Source organism: Macrotis lagotis, chromosome X (assembly GCF_037893015.1).
Source record: "Macrotis lagotis isolate mMagLag1 chromosome X, bilby.v1.9.chrom.fasta, whole genome shotgun sequence".
NCBI lineage: Eukaryota > Metazoa > Chordata > Mammalia > Peramelemorphia > Peramelidae > Macrotis > Macrotis lagotis.
Window position 1 is genome coordinate 228,996,717 of NC_133666.1, and position 14,063 is coordinate 229,010,779.

Below are 14,063 nucleotides of genomic sequence, written 5' to 3' on the forward strand. Positions count from 1 at the left end.
TATAAATGTATTGTTTCAAGAAATAGAAAAAGCATAAAGATTCACATAGAATCAAAATAATGGGCTAGAGGAGGAATCATTATACTTCAAGTGAATTTTAAAAAGCAAGGGTGGCTGGACCTTGGACTGATGGAGCAGCTGAAGAAATTGATCTGCCACCTTGCTCTCCTAATCACTCGAGGTGGGATTGGGTCTCATCAAACCCCAGGAGAGACCAATGAGATGCTTACACAAAACAGCTGTGCAAAGTGAAGCTGGAGCAGCCTCATTTGTGCAGAGATATTCCTGAAAATAACCCAGATACTCCATTTGATTTCACATCAGAAAACTACAAGAGGTTAGAAGCAATTGTAAAGAATCACCCAGAGGAACAAAAAGCAGCAGCTGTGGTTCCAATACTGGACTTAGTCCAAAGGCAGAATGGATAATTGCCCATCTCTGCCATGAACAAAGTTGAAGTTTTACAAGTACTTTGAAAGAGAGAATATGGAGTAGCAACTTTTTATACGATGTTTAATCAAAAGCCAGTGGAAAGAATCATAGTCAAGACTGCATCACTACCCCTTATATGCTTCAAGATTCTAACAATATCCTGGAGGTCATTCAAAAAAGCTTGGCATTAAGGCTGGAGAAACTACACCTGACAAGCTTTTCACACTAATAGAAGTGGAGTGTTTAGGTGCCTGTGTAAATGCACCGATGGTTCAAATAAAAGACAATTGCTATGAAGATTTGACACCTATGGATATTGAAGAGATACTTGATGAGCTGAAAGTTGGCAATGTTCCAAAACCTGGATCAAGGAATGAACGTTTTTCTTGTGAGCCAGCTGGTGGTCTTATATCTTTCACTGAGCCACCCAAAGGACCTGGTTTTGGTTTGAAATCAGACTTCTAAGTAATTTCTATGAATTTGTTTAAAAACTCCTAAACAAACCTGTGAAATCATTTCTCAATACTATAAACTAAATTAAAACTAATCTCCCCACCTTGAAAAAAAAGCGAGGGTGGTAATCATGATCTCAAAAGAGGCAGTTGAAATATGTATATGTGTGTGTGTGTGTGTGTATACATATACATATATATATATATATATATATATTTATATATGTTAGGAAAAAGGGATAAGAAGAGAAATGATATTTGTAAAGTACCAGAGCTAAGGAAAAATGTCAATACTTCCTATATGTGCACAAAAAACCAAGTATCTAAATCCCTAAAGGAAAATTTAAAATTACAGGGAGAGACACCAAAATGATAATAGTTGGATCCCATAAAGTATTCTTTTCAAAGCTACTAAATTTAGCAAAAAGATAACCAAAAAACCTTAAGCACCTGCATCAAATTTAAAAATGTAATATACTGAAATTTTCTGACAATTATTCAGTTACAACAGAAAAAATATTTTTCATCTATATGCTATGCCATTACATATTCATACTTAGAAAAGCTGAAATTTAAACACATTTTTCTCACTTCAATTCAATGACATTATAATCAATACTAGGTATTTGAACAAAGAATTCAAATTTCAATGAAAACTAAATAATTTAATCTTAAAGAACAAATCAGAAAAAAATAGATAATTTCATCAGAGAAAGTGACAACAATGAGACAACTTAACAAAGTATTTGACATATTTTCAAAGCAGTCCCTGCAAGAAAATTTTCATAACTAAACTCTTCATCCAAAAGAGAGAAAGAACAGATCAGTGAACTGGGTTTAACAAAAACAACAAAAATTTAAAAAATGACAAATCAAAAACTGACAGATAAACACAAAAATTGAAATTCTAAAAATAATAAAGTGCACATTTTAAGACAAAAAATACTGAATTGACAAATAAAACTAAGAATTTTTAATCTGATAAAAAGGCAGAGAAACCAAATTGTCAGTATCATAAATGAAAAGGAAATATTCACAACAAATGAAGAAAAAATAGAAATTCTCAGAAATGGTTTTCCTCATTTAGATACACCAAATGCCAAGTGAAATGAATAGATATTTTCCAAAAAATAAGATACTGAGATTAATAAAACAAGAAATTAAAAAAACTCATAAAAACTGAACAATTAGTAAGGAACTTCCTGGGGGGGGGAAGTGCTTTTTATACAAGTGAATTCTATCAGACATTCAAAAAACAATTAATTCTAATATTATATAAATTATTTGCAAAGGGAGGGAAAGAAGAGATTGCACCCAGTTCCACTACTGGGTTAAATGTGGACCAGGGAGAGTTAAAGGAAAGAAAATCAATATCTCAAGTGAATACCAATCCAAAAGTTCTGAATAAAATATCATTAAAGAGGCTACAACAACAAATTTGAAAGATTTTATATATATATATATATATATATATATAATGAATTGCATTTATACAAGAAATTTAGCATTGGCTCAATATTTGGAATCTATAGCCACATTAATAACCAAAACAAACCAATAATGATATTAATAGATCCAGAAAAAGGTTTGTGAAACAATATATAACTTTGTGTTTAAAAAAAAGCAATAGAAATATGGTACTATTTCTTAAAATGACAACTATCCAAAAGCCAAGATTTTTTCCAATAAGGTACAAGATAAAGCAAAGATGACCATCACCTCCACTATTTTTCTATAGTTCCAAAAATGTTAGCAATAAATAATTACACAAAGAAAATGAAGGTATGAAAGTAGACAGAGACAATATTCTTTTCTGCAGATCTTACACCTAGAAAAACTTAGTTTTAACTAAAAATTATTTCAAACAATAAATTCAAATAAATACAAATATAAAAAATAAAATCTATAAAAACCACTAGTATATATATATATATATATATATATATATAGGGAGAGAGAGAGAGAGAGAGAGAGAGAGAGAGAGAGAGAGAGAGAGAGAGAGAGAGAGAGAGAGAAATTCAGCAGGAAAAAGTAGAGAAATTTCTTTCAAAATAATCACCAAATGTACAGAATATTATTTGGGATTCCATTTATCAATCAGCCAATAAGTATTTATTAAGTGATTACTATAATTAGACACTATGATAGTGGTAGGAGTAAAAAATGTAAAAGACAGTAACTATACTGTGTACAGAATAAATAGAAAATAATTTATGGAGAGAAGGCACTAAAATCAGGAGGTATTGGGAAAGGGTTTCTGTGGGAAGTAAGATTGTAGCTATTCATAGAAAAATTATATAACTATAAACAGAAACACAATTTAAGGAAATAAGGGGCAAACAAATGAATCAGAAAAATAGCAATTGTTGATAGTTGGATATTTAAATATATTAAGGAGAATACTATCTAAGACAATTTACAGATTCAGTGCCATATCAAACCAAGGAGTTATTACATAAAACTAAATAATAATAATAATAATATTAATGATGACAGCAATAACAGTAATATAATTTATTTAAAGGCATAAAAGGTAAATATCAAGAGAAAAAACTGTAAAAAGGATAAGAGAGAACTAGAAGTACAAAACTTATGAAGCCATAACCATCAAAATCTTCTGGTACTGAATTTAAAAATAGAAAAATTGATCAGTGGAATATATTAGAATCAGAGCCAATCAAACATAGTAGCACAATACTTTTAATAAACTAAAGTATAGCTAGGTTATGTATCCATTTTTATCTTAATTATGTAAGATATTGGTCTATATTCAATTTCTGCCAGACTACTTTTCAGCTTTACCAATAATTTTTCCAAATAATGAATTCTTATCCCCAAATCCTGTCTTTATATACAAGTCAAGCACAAGATTACTACAGTCATTTGCTACTGTAAATTGTATCTACACTGTTTTACTGATCTATTTCTTAGAAATGTAAAAAAATAATTTTGATAATTTCTGCCTTATAATGTAGTTTAAGATCTAAACCTACTTCTTTTACATTTTTTTGGCATTAGTTCCTTGAATACTCTTGATCTTTTGTTCTTTCATAACTATTTTTTTCTAACTCAGTAAAATAATTTTTAGGTAATTCAATTGGGATAGTATGGAATATATAAAATTATCTATATATTCTAAAATATTTATATTCATTGTTTTTGTAGTGGCAAAGAAGTGAAAATTGCAGGGATGCCTGTCAGTTGGGAAATGGCTAAACAAGTTGTGATATATGATTGTGTTGGAATACTACTATACTATGAGAAATGATTAGCTCAAAGATCTTAGGAAAAACATGGATAGACATGCATGAAATAATGAAGAATAAAGTGAGAATTAAGAGAACATTGTATACAATAAGAGCAATATTGTTTTAAGAACAAGTTGGACTAAGACATTTTGATTATTATAAATACCTAAATTAACTCCAAAGGTCCTATGAAGGAAGATATTATCTGTATCCAGGGAAAGAACAGATCAATAGAAGTATGTACTTACACATCCATATAATATTTGTCCTTCATTTTTGAAGGAGACCACGACATCAGGGAGGTGATGCCATGACAAGTATGTGAACTGGATTTGAGTGAGGGGGATGCTATGCTAAATCACCAGTTTCATTGTCTCCTCCAGAGCCATCTGGGTCCAATGGCCAGATATGAATCAGGATGACTAGTTGGATGAGAGGCAATGAGGGTTAAGTGACTTGCCCAAGTTCACACAGCCAGTTAATGTCAAGTGTTTGAGGTTGGATTCAAACTCCCATCCTCCTGACTCCAAGGCCAGCGCTCTATCTACTGTGCCACCTTGCCACCCATGCATACATTTTTCTAATCATAACTATATCTAGGATGGGAAAAGTGAAAAAAAGTTACATGATAATTTTATTACTTGCAGTATTTTTATTTACATTTATAATTTTATTATTATTAAATTTTATATACAATTTATTTATATTTTAATTTAAATTATAATTTCATAATTTAAAATATATAATTTATTTTATCATTTAAAAGAAATAGCATGATATATAAAATAGATTTGTTGTTTCATGTGCAATTATCTTTTTTTTTCTATTCTACTATGCTATGAAAAGGCTGATTTTATTTCTTAAGATCATATTAAAATAAATTGTGTAAAGAGTCACTATTTGGTAGGCAGAGCCAAGATGGCCAAGAAAAGTCAGTAAATTACCTGAACTCTCCCCAATTGCCCTCAGAAACTACATTAAATCAAGCTTCTAAAAGGCTTCTGGGGTGACAGAACTTACAAAAATGAAACAGAATGAACCAATTTTTTCACTTTAGATACCTCAGACAGATCTCAAAGGAGTGTCTCACTTGAGTAAAAGTGTAGAGCAGCCCAATGCAGATGGTGTCCAAGTAAGCCACTGGGAGACTCTCAGCCAAAGCACAGAAAAGGAACTATGCCCTCTCAATCCTGGCTCAGAATCCTAGTGGTCAGTGGTAATGCCTCCAGCTCCAGTACAGAAAACCAACTGCTAGACTGGGAACCCTCAGTAAAATAGGTGAGATAAGGCCAGGCCACTCCAGACCAGTGGACAAGCTACCAGCATCCAAGGCCCCAACTCAGAAAGCCAGTGATCAATCACCAGCTCAAGAAGCTTGGAAGAGTATACCTCAGCAACAGGATCAACTTTCAAAGTCACAAAATGAGTTTAAAAAATGACCCAAAAAACCCAGAAGAGTTTTTACCATAGAAAGTTACTATGGTGACAGGGAAAATTGAAATGAAAACTCAGAAGAGATCAATTTCAAAATACCTATATGCAAAGCTTCAAAGAGGAAGATAAATTGGTCTTGAGACCAAAAAGCCTTCTTGGAAGAGCTCAAAAAGAATTTTTAAAATCAAGTAAGAGAGGTAGAAGAAAAATTGGAAAAAGAAATAAAAGTTATATTAGTCAATAGCAGCAATATTGGCTTTACTGATTTAGCTATATACTTTGGTTGCTATTTACCTGAGGGAATGAAAGGACTGTATTCTTTTCCTTTTAAAGATGTAATTTTTTTAAATAATTGTTCATGCATTTTTACTTTTTAAAATGTTCAATAGTTTATAATATCTTGCTTCTTTATTTTAAAAACAAAATGTGGATAAATTGGGTTAAAAGTGACATGAAGTTAGCAGACCTTTGTGATTAGAAATATCTGAGCCTCCATTATACCATTTTCAAGACCAGAATTTATTATGCAGTCAAACAAATGTAGCAACACTGTTTAGACAAAATAACTGTGGCTTCTTGCCATTTTAAGTAGTGATTCGTACTTATCATTTAGCTAGCCACCATATAATTGGCAGTTAACCTAAATTTCATTTGCTTAATTTTGATGGCTATCTTTAAAAGCTTAGGAATTTGATATTTTTCAAATATAAGTGATTTTCAAATGTAAGAATTTGATCAAGTTTAAATTAAACTAATGTACAGGTTATACTAACTCCATTGTTTTCAGTGTATGTAATTGGAACTGTGTTAGAAATACACAGTTAGTAATCTCAGGAATGGTTTTGTTTTTAATAGATATGCACATTTTAGTTTGTATTTAGTGATTCTTAAAGCATTTTCCCATAGTTTTAACAAAATAAATTTAATTTAGTTTGGGGAAAAAAAGAAATAAAAGTTATGCAAGAGAAAATCAACAGAGAGAAAAAGGACAAAAATTGATGAAATCAGCAATTTCTTAAAAAATACAATTGACCAAATGGAAAAAAAAATCCACTGAAGATAATAACTCCTTAAAAAGTAGAGTGTGCCAAATGGAAAGGAGGAAAAAAGGTAACTGAAGAAAATATTTCCATAAGAATTAGAACTGGACAAGTTGGAAGCTAATGATTTTATGAGAAATCAAGAATCAAACAAAATCAAAATAATTAAAAAAGAAGAAGAAAATGTAAAATAGCCTTATTGGGGAAACAACTGACCTAGAAATTAGATCCAGGAGAATAATTTAAGAATTATTGCACTACTTGAAAGATATGATCCAGAGAGAGACAGACAGAGACAGAGACAAAGACAGAGACAGAGACAGAGACAGAGAGTCTGGACAGCATCTTGAAATTATGAAGGAAAACTGCCATAGAACAAGAAGGTAAATTATAATTGTCATTGAAACAATCCACCAATCATCTCCTGAAAGAGAGATTCCAAAATGAAAGCTCCAAGGAATATTGTAGACAAATTCCAGAATTATCAGGTCAAGGAGAAAATGCAGCAAGAATTCAGAAATAAAAAATAAATAAATAAATATCAAAAAGTCACAGTCAGGATTACACAAGACTTAGCAGTTTCAACATAAAAAGACCAGAAGACCTGATATGAAATTCTGTAAGGCAAAGCAGCATGGGTTACAACACAGAATCAACTAAATAGCAAAATTGAGAATAATCTTTCAGGGGAAAAGATAGACCTTCAAAGAAATAAGAGACTTTCAAACTTTCCTAATGGACAAATCAGAGCTGAACAGAAAATCTGATCTTCAAATATAAGATACAAGAGGAGCATAAAAAATAAACAGGAAAAACATGTTATTCAATTAGGTTAAAGTGTTCACATCCCTACTTCAGATGATGATACTTGTAATTCTTAGAATCATGTTAGTAAGAGCATGTAGGTATAAGTTGATTTTAATGTAATGATATAATGTAAGTGGTTAAAAAGAATTTAATAAAGAAAAGAATAAAAGGAGAGCTAGATTATGGTAAATTATATCACATGAAGAGTCACAAAAGACCTTTTATAGTAGAGAGAAAGAAGGGAGGGCATAAACATTGTCTAAATCTTACTCTCTTTGGATTTGGCTCAAAGAAGGAATAATCATTTGGGTAAAGAAATTTATCTTACCCCACAGAAAAATAGGAGGAAGAAGGTAAAAGGGAGCACAGAAGAAGGAGGGGAAAGGGGAAAGAAAAGGGATGGGACATTGAAAGATGGGAGAACAAATTGAGGGATATGACAGCCAGAGGCAAAACACTGGTGAAGGAGTGATAGTGTGAAAAGAGAGAGAAAAGTATAAATGGGAAAAATAGGATGGAGAGAAATACACAGTAATCAAACGGCGAATTCATATGGGATGAGCTTTCCTATAAAACAAAAATGGATTAAAATCCAGAATCTTATAATACCATGTTTATAAGAAACACATTTGAAGCAAATATGAAATGATTTCATGATTTGAAAATACCATGATTATTATAATGAAAGCCTATGAAAAATAAACTGAACTGGAAACTAAATCATCTAATTTTAAAGAATAAATGGGTCAAATAACAAATAGAAATAATAATTTCTTTTTTATTGATAATTTTTCCAAATACATGTTATGAAAGCTTTTCAATATTCATTCATATGTATATGTATATTTTTAAGTTACAAAATTTCCTTCCACCCTCCCTTCCCACCCCCTTCCCCTCAGCAGCAAACCATCAGATTAATATTGAACATACACATTTGTTTTAAGCATACTCACAGATTAGTTATTTTTGGTATGAGGAATTAGGATTAATGGAAAGAAATATATATAGAGTGATGTAGTGTTCATCAGATTCCGAAGGACTTTTTTGTTTTTTTTTTTTATTTGTTTTCCTCTTCCTCTGTTTGAGGATAACATTGTCCATCGCTGGTCTAGTCGGTTGACCTAGCTCTCTGAACGGCTGAGAGAACCTGTATCCATCAAGGTTGATCATCTCATGTTGTTGTTAATGTGTGCATTGTTCTCCTGGTTCTGCTCCTTTTGCTCAGAATCAGATTCTATAATTCATTCCATGCTCTCTAGAGTCCAACCATTTATGGTTTCTTATAGAACAATAGTATTCCATAATATTCATGTACCATAACTTGTTTAAATCATTCCCCAATTGATGAGTGTTCCCTCAATTTCCAAATCTTTGCCACTACAAAAAAGAGCTGCTATGAATACTTTGGAAATGTGGAATTTTTCCTATTTTTTTATGATTTCCTCTGAGTATAGGCCTAGAATTGGAATTGCTGGGTCAAAGGGTATGAACAGTTTTATTACTCTTTGGGTATAGTTTCATATTGCTCTCCAGAATGGCTGGATCAATTCACAGCTCCGACGACAAAGCATTAATGACCCAATCCTTCCACAACCTCTCCAACATTGATCACTTTCCCTTTTTGTCATCTTAGCCAATCTGATGGGTATGAGGTAATAACTCATAGTCATTTTAATTTAGTAATTTAATTTAATTTCTCTAATCAACAGCTAGGTGGTGATACAGCACTGGCCCTAGAGTCAGTCAGGTCAGAAGATCTGAGTTCAAATCCAACCTCAGAGACTTAATAATTACCTAGCTGTGGTACCTTGGGCAAGTCACTTAGTCCTATTGCCTTGCAAACCACCCCCCCCCAAATAATAATTTGGAGCATTTTTTCATATGATTATATATAGTTTTAATTTCTTCATTTGAAAACTATTCATATCCTTTAACTATTTATCAATTGGGGAATGACTTGTGACCTTATAAATTTGATGCAATTCTCTATATATTTTAGATTGAGGCCTTTATCAGAACTTCTAGTTGTAAAGACTGTTTCCTAGCTTTCTGCTTTCCTTCTAATTATGGCAGCATTGATTTTATTAGTGCAAAAACTTTTAAATTTAAGATTGTCAAAGCATTCATTTTATAGTTTATAATGTACACTAATTCTTGTTTGGTCATAAATTTGTCCCCCTTTCCATAGATCTGATAGAGTATATCTTGATCTATTAATTTATCTATGGTGTCACGCTTCATGTCTAAATCCTGTACCCATTTTGGGGTGTGAGATATGGGTCTATGCCTAGTTTTTGCCATACTTATTTTCCAGATTTCCCAAAAATTTTTGTCAAATAGTGAGTTCTTATCCTGGAACATGATTTTTGAGTTTGTCAAACAGTAGATTACTATAGTCATTTATTACTGTTTCTTTTGAACCTGTCCTAAACGACTGATCCATTATTCTATTTCTTAACCAGTACCAGGCAGTTTTGATGACTGCTGCTTTTGCATAGTTTTAGATCTGATAGAGTTTACTTTACATTTCTTTTCATCAGTTCCCTTGCTATTCTTGACCTTTTGTTTGCTCCAGATGAATTTTGTTACTATTTTTCTAGCTTGGTAAAATAATTATTTGGTAGTTTGATTGGTATGGCACTGAATGAGTAATTTAATTTGGGTAGAATTGTCATTTTTATTGTATTAGTTCAACATGACCATGAACATTTGACATTTTCCCAATTATTTAGATCTCACTGTATTTGTGTGAGAAGTGCTATATAATTGTATTCATATAGTTTCTAGGTTTGTCTTGGAAGGTAGATTACCAAGTATTCAATGCTGTCTACAGTTATTTTAAATGGAATTTTTCTATCTCTTGCCCTTGAACTTTGTTGTTCAAATATAGAAATGCTGATGATTTATGTGGGTTTATTTTATATCCTGCTACTTTGCTGAATTTGTTAATTGCTTCAAGGAGTTTTTTAGAAGATTTACTCCGGTTCTTTAAGTAAACCTTCATATCATGTGTAAAGAGTGAAAACTTGGCTTCCTCATTGCCAATTCTGATTCCTTCAATTTATTTTTCTTCTCTTATTGCTAAAGTTAACATTTCTAATACTATATTGAATAGTAATGATGATAATGGGCATCCTTGTTTCACCCCTGATTGTACTGGAAATGTTCTGAGTTTATCCCCATTGCATATTTTTTGATGGCTTTAGATAGTTACTACTAATTATTTTTATGGAGATTCCATTTATTACCAAACTTTCTAGTGTTTTTAATAGGAAATAATGTAGTTTATCAAAGGCTTTTTCAGTATCTATTGAGATAATCTTATGATTTCTGCTGGTTTTGCTATTGATATGTTTAATTATATTGAGTGTTTTTCTAATGTTGAACCATCTCTGCCTGCCTAGTATAAATGCAACCTGATCATAGTGTATCATCCTAGTAATAACTTGGCATAATCTCATTGCTAAAATTGTATTTAAGATTTTTGCATAGGGACAGCTATGCATAGAGCATCAGCTCTGGAATCAGGAGGACCTGGGTTCAAATTCAGCTTCAGACACTAAACAATTACCTAGCTGTGGGCCAGCCATTTCACTTGGGCAATCACTTAACCCCATTTCCTTGGAAACCGCCCCCCCCCAAGAAAAAGATTTTTGCATCAATGTGCATTAGGGAGAATGATCTATAATTCTGTCTGTTTTGGTTCTTCCTGGTTTAGGTATCAGCAACATGTTGGTGTCATAAAAGGCAGAACTCCTTCTCTTATTTTTTTAAATAGTTTATATGGAATTTGAATTAATTGTTCCTTAAATGTTTGGTAGAATTCACTTGTAAATCCATCTGGACCTGGAGACTTTTTCTTAAGGGGTTTATTGATGGTTTCTTCAATTTCTTTTTCTGAAATGGGGTTATTTAAGTATGTTATTTCCTCTTCTGTTAATCTGGGAAGTTTGTAGTTTTGTAAATATTCATATTCATTTCATTCAGGTTACCAAATTTATTGGCATGCAGTGTAGCAAAGCAGTTCCAAAATATCTCTTTACTTTCCTCCTCATTGGTGTTTAGTTCACCCTTTTTGATACTGGTAATTTGGTTCTTTTTTAAATCAGATTAACCATAGTTTTATCTATTATTTTAGTGACTTTTTCATAAAATCAACTCTTAGTTTTATTAGATAAATGGTTTTCTTGCTTCCAATCTTATTAATCTCTCCCTTGATTTTCAGAATTTCTAATTTGGTATTTAACTGGCAATTTTTAATTTGTTCTTTTTCCAGCTTTTTTAGTTGCATGCCCAATTCATTGATCTTCTCTTTCTCCACTTTATTCATACAAGTATTTAGAGATATGAAGTTTCACCTCAAAACTGTCTTGGTTGCATCCCATACACTTTGGTTTGATGTCTCATTACAACTATTTTCTTGGATATAATTATTATTTCTATGATTTGCTTTTTGATCCCCTCATTATTTAAAATCATGTAGTTTCCAATTAGTTTTGGGGTTCTCTTTCCGTGACCTTTTATTACAAGTAATTTTTATTGCATCATGGTCTGAAAAGTATGCATTTGTTATTTCTATCTTTCTGTATTTGATTATAATGTTTTTATGACCTAGTTCATGGTCAATTTTGGTGTAGGTGCCATTTACTACCAAGAAAAAAGTATATTCTTTTTTTGTCCCCATTTTCTCCAGAGTCCTATCATATCTAAATTTTTGAAGATTCCACTCACCTTAACTTCCTTCTTGTTTATTTTATGGTTAGAATTATTTAGTTCTAAGAGAAGGAGATTGAGGTCTCCCATTATTAAAGTTTTGTTGTCTATGTCTCCTTGTTATTCACTAAGCTTTTCCTCTAAGAATTTGGATGCTATAATACTAGGGTGCATGCATGTTTAATAATGATATAGCTTCACCTTTTAAGAAGATGTAGTTTCCTTTCTTATACCTTTTAATGAGATCTATTTTTGCTTTTACTTTATCTGACATCAGAATTGCTACCCCTGATTTTTTTACTTCAGCTGAAGCATAATATATTTTGCTCCATCCTTTTACCTTTAACCTGTGTGTATCTCTCTGCTTCAAATATGCTTTTTGTAAATAATATGTTGTAGGATTCTGGTTTTTAAGAAATATAAAATAAGAAACTATTAAACTAATAAATAGAACTAAAAGTTGGTTTAATAGGAAAAAATAAAATGGATAAATCTTTGGTTAATTTGACTTTTTAAAAAAAAGAAAGAAGAAAATCAAATGACCAGTATCAAAAATGAAAAAGTATAGGAAATTAAATAAAAATTTGGATTTGTTTGTCCAACTCTATGCCAACAAATATGACAATCTAAGTGAAATGGATGAATATTTACAAAAATATAAGTTGACTAGATTAACAGAAGAGGAAATAAAGTACTCAACCTCATTTTAGAAAAATAAACTAAACAAGACATTACTGAACTCCTAAAGTGAAAAAAACCTCCAGAGTCAGGTGGATTTACAAGTGAACTCTACCAAACATTTTTAAGAATAATTAATTCCAATTCTATATAAACTATTTGAAAAAACTGGTGGAGTAGACCAACATCTCACACCCCTTAACAAGACATGGTTGAAATAAGTACTTCAAGGGTGGTACGTAAGCCAAATAGGAGGAAAAATGAATAGTCTGTCAGATCTATGGAGAGGGGAGAAATTTATAACCAAATAAGGAACATTATGAAATACAAAATGGATAATTTTGATTAAAGTTTTTGCACAAGCAAAACCAACGCAAATCACATTAGAAGGAAAACAGAAATCTGGCAAATAAGTTTTGCAGCCATTGTTTCTGATAAAGGCCTCTTTTCTGAGTCCAATTTATAAGAATACAGGTCATTCCCCCAAACTACCAGAGGATCAGTATTATCAGATAGACCCAGCCCCACTACACCTAAGAAGGTTTGTATTAAGAGATGCATAAACAGAATAATTTATCCAATAATATCATCAGTCTGTGCTAAAACAGCTTTCACAGCAGCTGTTTTTCAATCAGCAACTCATGGTAACGGGAAAGAGACCTTAAAGACGGGCTCATCAGATTTGCTTGGTTTCCAGTAAACAGACCTGGAGCTATCAGGTGAGAGGACCAGGCACGGGGGCCCCGCCGGGCTTCACCCCGCCTCGGGCCCATCCTGCCGCCTCCCAGCAGGCCCTTCGACTGGGGGCACAATTTCACCTTCAACCCTGAATAGTAACCAGTAGATACTGTTTGCTGATTGGTCGCTCTAGGTACAGGAGTGGGGAGGGAGCTCTCCCTCTTCTCCAGCCAATCTGCCACTCAAAGGCTCACTGGCATTGTAAATTCCTCCTACTTTGTATTTGATGTCTGCGCTATTGTTTCCCGTCCACTTTGAAAGTGGGAGAAGCAAAAAAGAAAAGGAGCGCGATGGCGGAGCGCGCAGGCGCACTGTGGGTTGGCAGGGAGTCGGGGCCCGGGCGCGGCTGCGTCGCCTTCCCGCGACCACAAGTCGGCGTATGACGCCCCGCGAGACGCGAGAGCATTCCCCCCCCCCCCCCCGCTGCAGGGGGCTGAGTTAGCCATTGGCGCTGAGGGAAGCGACGAGCCCCTCCCCCGCCTCACGCACGCAAAGCGGCGGCGACGTGACGTCTGCGCGTC

General features: G+C 32.8%; 1 pseudogene; it reads left to right on the top strand.

The window, feature by feature from the left end:
- Window positions 1-217: 217 nt before the first annotated feature.
- LOC141498975 (NADH dehydrogenase [ubiquinone] flavoprotein 2, mitochondrial pseudogene) lies at window positions 218-897 on the top strand (annotated as a pseudogene).
- Window positions 898-14,063: the final 13,166 nt, after the last annotated feature.